The following is a 10,292-nucleotide window of genomic DNA, read 5'->3' on the forward strand; positions in this document are numbered from 1 at the left end:
CTTAATCACTTCAGTGGGACCTGCAACAAAATATGCCAGTCGCTTCTCAGGTGAAGCACTCCAGACCACATCAGTTTGCAGCATATGTGGGTGTGTGCCCATGTGTGTGTCCATGTCCTTTTCTTCACCTACTCCCTTTGTATGTGCCCACTTATTGTCCAATCACTTTTCTCTCTCTTCTGCATCCTTCCTCCATGTGTGTGGCTTGCAACCCATTCCAAAATACAATATGGGTCTTCTCGAAATGAATCCAACCAAAACAAAGACCCATTATACGTACATAATAGGTTAACTTTACTCAATATATAAAAACATATGTGAATACAAAAGTTGTGTGTGTGTATGGTGTGTGTGTGTGTGTATATATATACACGCACATATACACACTCACACACACACACATATCAATTAATAAGTGAGGATGCACAATAGAAGACATATCTCGACACCAATCACAACTATGGAGTACCGGTAAAATTCCATTTCAACTATGCTGAGTCAAGTCACTACATGAAGAAGTTCAATGTCCTTTTTTAAAATCAATTTTTTATTGTGAATTTCAGCAAAACATAACAAACTTAACAACACAAAAAAGAACAATAGACATTTTTAAAAAATCACTAATATAGCTACATGCTTCGAAGATCTTGGTTTCAATTATTACAACATTCTATACAATAAAAAATATTATACATAAACTGCAGTAAAAGCAGACTAAATATCCATATATAGGTCCATTTGCAAGTGGCGCCAGTATACGACTCGTTCTAATGTTGCTAGTGTTGTTAGGCCTTCAGTCCATTGCATTATAGGAGGTGAGCATTTATCCTTCCAGTATTATAATATCAGTCTTTTGGCAGTCAAAAGGGTGTGAAAAATCCATTCACGCTGGCCATGTGTTAAATTCCAAGAAGAAGGTAAATAATTTAGAATATGTACATCTGTAAATATTAAAGAGTGTTCCTGTACAAAGTTTATCTGGATAATAAAGTCCACCCAAAAGGAGGCAATATTAAAATAAGTATTAGTTGTATTGTATTACAGCACCAACAATTAGCTGAGTTAGACAAACCTTTATTAAAGAGATGTTGTGGCATCCAATAGACCCGAAACAAGAGTTTTTGCTGAATGAGACATAACCAAAGATTCACAGACATGTCAGATGCAGACGCCAAAGCGGCAACCCATTGATTAGGCAAAATAGGACAATTCAATTCCCTGTTCCATTCCTACATAAGATCCTGTGTATCATATTCATTCACTGATAATAGGTATTTATAAACATGAATTGTGGGTCAATATACCTGATCAGCTTCAGTACGTATTTCCAGTAGCAAAGTGAACTCTGAGGCTGCAAAAGCAGCAGGACCGAATCTAGACTCTAACAAATGTTGCAGTTGCAAGTATTGCCGTTCAGCTATACCAGGCATATCAAATTTATCTCACAAAGCCAAAAATGGCAAAAACTTATCAGCACGCAATAATTGATCCAAGGTAAAAATCATCTTGTCCGTCCAGATCCGCCACAAAAACATTTTCTTTCCAATGTTTAAATCAGGATTTCTCCATAGAGTCAATTTGGCAGGGGAAAGTGGATCAAACTGTAATTGGTGTGAAATTACAGTCAGGGCCAGAAATATTGGAACAAGGATAACTGTTTGGGCAGTTGGCCTCTGTACACCACCACATTGAAGTTGAAAGGAAACACACCCAGATGGGAGCGAAGTCAGGACTTTCAGCTGTAATTCAAGGGGCTTGACAAAAATGGGGCACTAACCATTCAGGAAGTACAGCCAGTGGCATACACCCCCCCCCATCGTTGATGGCTCATAAGTAATGGAACGAATGGCTGACAAGCAGCTGCATGGCCAGGTGTGGCCTGTTTCCTGGGTACCCCATGACCAATCAAGCAGGTAAAGTGCCTGGAGGTGGTTCTGAGTGTTACATTAGCATTTGGTAGCTGTTCACTGGAACTCCCAACATGAGGTCCAAAGAGGTGTCCATGCGAGTGAAGGAGGCATCATTAGGCTGAGGAAACAACATAAACCCATCAGAGAGATAGCAAAAACATTGGGAGTGACCAATACAACAGTCTGGAACATCCTGAAAAAGAAGGAATTGACTGGCAAGCTCAGCAATAGCAAAAGGCCTGGAAGACCACAGAACACAACTAAAGGGGTTGACCGTAGAATTCTGCTCATGGTGAAGAGGAACCCTTTCACAACATCTAGCCAGGTCAAGAACACTCTTGCAGAGGTAGGCGTGTCATTGTCAAGATCTACAGTCAAGAGACAGCTTTATGAATATAAATACAGAGGCTTCATAACAAGGTGCAAACCACTGGTAACGCTCAAGAACAGACAGGCCAGATTAGCCTTTGCCAGCAAACACCTAAAAAAGCCTGCCCAGTTATGGAACAAGATTCTTTGGACTGATGAAACCAAGATTAACTTGTACCGGAATGATGAGAAAAGTAAAGGAACAGGTCATGATCCAAAGCATACCACATCACCTGTCAAACATGGTGGAGGCAGTGTTATGGCATGGGCATGTATGGCTGCCAATGGAACTGGGTCACTGGTGTTTATTGATGACCTGACTGCTGATAAAAGCAGCAGGATGAATTCTGAAGTGTATAGGGCTTTACTTTCTGCTCAGATTCAGCTGAATGCTACCAAACTGATAGGACTCCATTTTATATTGCAGATGGATAATGACCCAAAACATACAGCAAAAGCTACCCAAGAGTTTCTCCAGGCAAAGAAGTGGGATGTTCTTCAATGGCCAAGTCAGTCACCTGATCTCCACTCAATAGAGCATGCTTTTCACTTACTGAAGACAAGGCGGAAGGCAGAAAGACCCACAAACAAGCAGCAGCTGAAGGCAGCTGCAGTAAAGGCCTGGCAAAGCATCTCGAAGGAGGAAACTCAGCATTTGGTCATGTCCATGGGTTCCAGACTTCAGGCAGTCATTGACTGCAAAGGATTTTCATCCAGGTATTAAAGGTAATCCTTAAGTTTGAGATGATGTTGGTTTGTTCCATTACTTATGAGCCACCAACGATGGGTGTGTGTGTATGCCACTGGCTGTCCTTCCTGAACGGTTAGTACCCCACTTTTGTCCAACCCCTTGAATTATAGCTGACAGTCCTGACTTCGCTCCCATCTGGGTGTGTTTCCTTTCAACTTCAATGTGGTGGTGTACAGAGGCCAACTGTCAAAACAGTTATCCTTGTTCCAATATTTCTGGCCCTGACTGTATATGCCACACGTCTCTGACCACCAAAATTGTGGGAGGAGCCCTGTCCACTCTAATATGCTGAGAACCTAATGCCATCCATTTGGAGAAAGGGACCAGACAGGAAGACTCCAAAACTGACCAAGGGGAAAAATCAAATCTAAGTGGAAAAGAGCAAAATTTACTGCAGGTCAGCAGATAAGCCTGATGATATGTAGCAAGTTCTGTAGCAAACCCATGTAGATATGTAGCAAACCCATCTTCTTTAATTGGGAGTTGCATCCTAACCTTTTCTTGGTGGAAAGGACTCCCCCGCCCCCATTTACGAAACAAAGCATTAGGCTTTTGGAAATATTTGCCAGGTATAAGGAATCCCACATATAACATAAACAATTTGAGGTATAGTATTCATCTTATGCCTAAGCTATACAAGCATAAATATGTTGTTATAAAACAGTTGTCATCACTCTTTAGGGCACATTATTTCCTTTTATACCATTATGAATGAGTTGAGATCTGTTACTAAACCACTGTTATAATTTCATTTATTTTGTTTTGAGCTCGTATATGCTCTAATGTGGGTTTTCTTACCGTTGTCATTCCCAGTGTTTCCCTCCCACCCACCACCTTGCGTTTCAGTGCACATCCAGTAGCAGCGGAGTATGTGTGATTTTTTCCTTTTTCGCTGGGTTCTGTTTCTCCTGTGGTTAGTCGCCTGGCCCTCGCCATTTTTGAGCCTGCTACGCAGCAGCCAGAGGAAGGGGTGCTCCGTGCCTCCTCTTGTTCCTGCCTCTTTGTCTGGGTTCGAAAGAGTACACATGCACAGAAAAGTTAAATGAGAAAAAAAGGGAGTGGTGCCTTGTCTACATTCCCAGGACAGGAGCAACCAATAGTGGTGCTCTCGGAAGCCCGGAGGTTGCGTTTTGATTGCTAACTCTACAGCAGTCTGCCTTTAAATGTTGGTACAACACAGAAACAGTGATGTTACAGAACAGGCAGCATGTGCCATAACATTAAAATCTGTTAAGGGATAGAGCAGTACAGTGCGGTATTCGATACATTATTAATGAAGGTGTAGCTTCAGCCTTAAGTGAATTAACTTTACCCCACAAATCCAACTTAAAGGTGAGATGCCCATCTATCTGTATCTCATAAAAATCAACTTATTTAAATTTAGCCTGATCATTTGAGATACATCTCTAGGGATAAGTATTCCCAAGTAGGTAATACTTGGGTGGCTACCAGGAAGAGGGTCTTTTCTGCTGTGGCACCCCGGCTGTGGAATGAGCTCCCCAGAGGGGTTCACCTGGCACCTTTGTTGTACTCCTTTTGGCATCAGGTGAAAACTTTGGGTTTTTTAACCCAGCATTTTAGCACTCTAGTCTTTTAGCTCTGCTGTTTTAAATCTGTATTTTAAATCTCTGCATTGCTGCTAGGTTTTATTGTGGTTGTAGTTTTATATTGTACTTTTAAGTTTTCATATTTTATATTGTTTTATGTTGTATTTTGTGGTTTCAATTCTCATGAACTGCCCAGAGAGCTTCGGCTATTGTGCAGTATAGAAATGAAATAAATAAATAAGGATGCACTCCTATGGCTGCTAGACAGCAGATAGAAAGCCATAGGATTAGTCGGTTTCCGGGAACTGCCCTTGGAGCCTGCGTTCCGAGGACGGTTCCCAGAGAACCGCCTCCCCACCCCCTCCCCCGCCACTTTGTAGGTGGCGTGGATTGTCCCCGCACTCCACACTCGTAAGAGCACCACAGAGCGGGTCAAAAGGGGATGATCCTGGGGGCAGGGTGGGGAGTGCGGTAGTGCTGGTACAACACTTGCTATGTGTCGTCTGGCCTTCCCACCCTGCACTCCGATGTCCTGTGGCTAGATAGCCGAAATCAGCCATCTAGCTGCGTACACAGGGTGGCTCGAGCATGGAGGAGACGATCCCCTCTGTGGTCAACCCATAGTGCATTGAATAGGCGTTTGCCTCCAAGTTTAGAGGCAGCCACCTATCCCCATAGGATTGCTCCCTAAGTAAATAAAACCTGGGCACTGTTGAAATTGCCAATTAGCTAACGCACCACAATATACCCTGTCTCCAATTGGCATCATTTCTGACTTTGACCAATTAATTGAATAGCCAGACAAAGCCAGACATTAATTTTATAGGTTGATAGTTAACACAGTAGACAAAGCCAGACATTAATTTTATAGGTTGATAGTTAACACAGTAGATATGATCCTTGCCAGGCTTAGGAATCATAGAAATATAAATGTCATTTAATGATGAAGAAAGGGAGCCCAATTCAAAAATATCATTATAAAGGTGGTGCTGCTTTGGAGCTAAAAGCTGAAAAATGTTTTAAACTACTCAACTGGAAATTCGTCCAGACCGAGTGATCTCACAGTATTCGTATTTGTAAGTGCTTTCATAATTTCCTCCAAATGCAAAGGAGCCAAAGGAAGCTGTTGTTGTGAGGAATCTAAGCATGGAAGATTAACATGAGAGAAAAAAGTGTCCATATCCTGCTTCGATATTTCACTACCTGTGCTGTAAAGATTGGTATAAAATTTTAAAATTATGAATTTATATCTATAGAAGTATATATAGTGTCACTCTAATCTTTGCTGAGATAACATTTAGGTGTTTCTGCTGCTTAAGATGATGTGCAAGGATCTTACTGGGACATTCACCATTTTCCCAATATGGCTGTCATGAACAAGTCAAAGACCAGGGGACTTAACAGGGGTCTGAAAATTGCAACTCCAAGCATACTGGGGCATGATTTGACACTACCAATGTGTCAATCTTACAATCTTTTATTTGATATAGCAAAGAAGTAGAGACCAAAAAATAATCTAATCTAAAGCAATTATGATGAACTGGTGAAATGAAGGTATACTCTTTATCGGCCGGGTGCAAAATTCTCCAGGCATCAATTAAACCAAATTCAGCCATGTAGGCCTGGAGTGCCAGTCTCACAATAATTTTCTGATTTGCTGGCTAGATCACTAACATCAGGAACCATATGACTGGACAAAACAAGAATCAGGCCAGTATCCAATGGACTGCCGATTCTCCTGTGCCCTGCTGGATTTGTTGTGCAGGTGGCCCCCACTGCTTGCACAATGGTGATTTAGCACCTCAGGGCAATACAAAATGAGTGGGAAAGCTCGTTTCTGAAAGGAGGAAGGCTGGCAGAGCTCACATAAGGCACCTGCCTCCTTCCAGACACTAGTATTTCCACTCATTTCAGGGCTTCCCTAGGAAGCAATAAATCTCTCTTGTGTAAGCAGTGGGTCCCACTTGTATAATGGAATTGGCCAGACCCCATCGCTTGTGGAAGGGAACTGGCAGGGCTGTAAGCTCCCTGTTTGATACTGCCCAGAGTCTCCACTAAGGGTCCAGCTTTTACTGAATTCCCATAAAAGTATTAGCTCACTCCTAAAGAGCCTTCCAGAAACCATCTAATTGGTAGGGATGGGGGAGAATTTCTCCCCGAAACTTTGGGGGGCCGAGTGCCAACGTATTCGGCCCCCCGAAGTAGTTTCGGGGAGAAATTCTCCGCCCCCCTGCCCCCCGCCTCCCCCCCGTGATGGGACTTACCTTTCCCGAATGTCGCTCCCGGTGGCGGGTCGCAGCGGCGGTTCGGCAGGGCTTTGACAGGGGCAGGGGCGGCAGCCGGTCTTTCGACCAGCTGCCGCCGCCGCCATTCCAAGAAAAGTTAAAAAAAAACAAAAAACACACCCCCGTGATAGGCTACGTGACGATTAACATAGCCTATCACAGCTAGATTTGCAAAGTCACCCGTGATAGGCTATGTGACGATTAACGTAGCCTATCACGGCTGACTTTGCAGATCTAGTCATGATAGGCTACGTAAATCGTCACGTAGCCTATCACGGGGGCGTTTTTTTTTTAAACTTTTTATTTTGCGGCCGGGCGAGGCGAGTTGCCTCCTCCCCGGCCTGAATTTCAGCCATGCGAGGAGGGAAGCCTCCCCCCCTGGCCTGAACTTCGGGGGGAGCAGCGAAGCGCCTCCCCCCCACCGCGAAGCAAGCTGCGAGACCAGGTAAGTGACTTTCGTGCACCCCTACTAATTGGAGACCAATATGCAGTCTCTCAAACAATCCATTCTGTAATTTACTCTGCATATGCTCTGGAACCCAAAACCCAAAGTAGCTAATGTGTAACTAGATAAGTTAGACTGACTTTATTTTTATTTGGAATGTTGTGTGTGTGTTGTCTTCCCTGTTTTTTTCCCTTTTCTCTCTCCCCCCGCCCACAATATACCCCTCCTTATATTTGGATGTTTGGCTTTGCGGTTTTAAAAGGGAATTCCGACTAAACTCTTCCCCATGCAAAAGACCACGTGGTTACAAAGCCAATGGTGCAGCTAGGGTTGGACCATGGGGTCAAGATCTGGGCCCCCACAGCCCACACAGAGAGTTGCAGGTGATGAAGGCATCAGAGTAGCATAAGCAGACTCCATTTTATTCCTGTAGTCATGATGGTGCTATGACTTGCATGAGCTTAAGATGTAAAACTGCACATGCTCAAAGTATCTCTTTTTTTTGTGCTTTAACATACCAGGAATGTACAAGCAGTCATAAAGCATGGAATTAGTGGTTGTGGGGGCCAGGAAGAAATGTTAGTTGTGTGTTTCATAAGTGAAGTAATACACATGGTGTAGACAAAATGCCGGAAGACCTTTGTATTTCAAGGAGATAGATGTAGGGATGTTAGAGAATTCTGCAACGGATCCCAGGGAGGCTGAATTCCAGTCAATTTGGCCCCCCGGTATCTGTGGCGGAACAGAGCAACCCGCCACACCACCCTGCGAAAGCCCTGTGAAACAGAGCCTACCTGGCTGCGGCTCTGGCTGCAGCGGCTCCAGCAGCTTCAGCTGCTGCCGGGCTGCGGCCGCAAATGGCGGCCACTACGCTGACCACCATTTGTGTCCCTGGCAAGCCGTGATAGGCTACGTAAGTATCTACATAGCCTATCACGGCTCAGGGCAGGGACGCAAATGGCGCAGGTGCCGCCATTTGCATTCCTTCCTATTGCCGTGATAGGCTACGTAAATATATACGTAGCCTATCATGGCAATAGGAAAGAACACAAATGGCAGCTGCTGTAGCCGCCGCCATTTGCGTCCGTGTTTTTAGCCATGGTAGGCTACGTATATATTTACGTAGCCTATCACAGCTAAAGACATGGATGCAAATGGCGGTGGCTATGGCGGCTGCCATTTGCGTCCCTGTGCAGCCCAGTGGCCGGATGTCTGGCTACGCATGGCCCTGGCCGGCAGCTCCGCGGAGTCGCCGTGGAGTGGAGCCGGCCGGGGAGGATTCTGGGGGGAGGGACAGAGCGCCTCCCTCCCACTGCGGATTGCCCGGCGCGGAGCCAGGTATGAGTTTCGTACATCCCTAGATAGATGTGACATGCTGCAACTGCTCCTTGCATGACCAAACTTTCTGTGAGGCCTTAAAAGTTAGTCCTTTTAGGTTTCTGACTCTTACTTTCTGGGCTCCTTGGCCTGAAAACATGTTTTTTTCTAAGGTTTCTCAAGGTTAGAATTGGGATGGTACGACCTTGGAATGAGGGAGGGTATCCCTGGCTGTGGTCCACCTGCCTTAGCTTATCTCATGGGAGGATGCATAAACGTCACGAGGCTAAGAATCAGACCACCAGCACAGGAGTGATTGATTAAGGAGGTTGCGGACAGCCGCACGTAGACACAAGAGATTTGGGGTATGTAAGTCCCTTCGCAGTGGCAATCAAGCGGAGCTTCGGCACAGACCGGGACCAGTGGAGGTGCTGCACTTCAGCTGACTGAAGCCTCTCCGCTGTAGTTATCTGGAGCTCCTGACAGCAGAACAGAGCAGTAAGATATTCTGCTTCGTAACATCGTATGCTTAACTGTAATACTCTGCCTGTTATAATTAGTAAAGCTTTTCTTGACTCTTACCTACTGGCATGCTTATTGCTTCTGAATCCAAACAAGAACCTCTCTGCCTTTGGCAAAACGCAAGGCTATCTAAGGGGGCTTCCCATAAGTTTGGTGTTTTAAAATTACCTAGCTGTACTCCTCGTATGTTGTTAGGGTCCTTTAAAAGGTTTTGTTAGCTTTCTGTTTTTCTGGGCTTTGGCAAAGAAAATCCAAAGCACCTTTCTTTTTATTCTTTCCCAGGGCTGGGTTTGGGGGGGGGGGGTGCTTTGCAAAAACACTCAGAAACTCGCCAAGCAGCTGGACAGACTAAGGTGCAGCAGGAGGTTCATCCTGTTTGGTGGCCCCCTATCAGTAATTGGGGGGGGGGGCTTGTAAAGAGGAGGAGGAAAAGTGTCAGTCTGACACACACATATTTGAATATATATTTTTAAATATATGTAAAATAGCATTTTACTGTAGACTAGATTTTTATTTAAAACAAGCAGGCTGCTATAATAGCACTGATGATAACTGGAAAGAACTAGTGAAGTTGTACAGAAATGAAGAGGCCTGACAATAAGGCTCCACTGCCCAAAACTCCACTGTTGCACATTAAAACCATAACTCTCCCGAAAGACAGAAGAGTAGTCATCATCATAGTCAATTTATTTGTATACCACATTTCCTACAATACATTGTCCTCAAAGTGATTTACAAAACAAATACAATAGCCATAATTCTAATGCATTACCCATATACCATTAAGGGAGCAATCCTATGGCTGCTAGTCAGTGGCTAGACAGCCATAGGATACTTCCATTTCCAGGAATCGACCTCGGAGCCGATGCTCCAAGGTTGGTTCCCTGAGAACCAACCTTCCCCCCCTTCCACGCTGCCTCACAAGCAGCTTGGAATGGCCCCGCGCTCCGCACTTGGAAGAGGAGTCCGGAGCAGTGAAAATGGGGTGTTCTGCGGGTGTTCCGGGCTGGAGAAGGTGGAAATGCTGGTACGACACATCCAACATGTCATCCAGCAGCTGCTTTACCCTGCTTTGCTTTCCCACGGCTAGACAGCCGAAATCAGCTGTCTAGCCGCAAATGCAGGGTGGCTGAAGCACAGAGGGGA

This window comes from Heloderma suspectum, chromosome 4 (assembly GCF_057233095.1).
Source record: "Heloderma suspectum isolate Gila_16-S chromosome 4, 16-S_ref, whole genome shotgun sequence".
NCBI lineage: Eukaryota > Metazoa > Chordata > Lepidosauria > Squamata > Helodermatidae > Heloderma > Heloderma suspectum.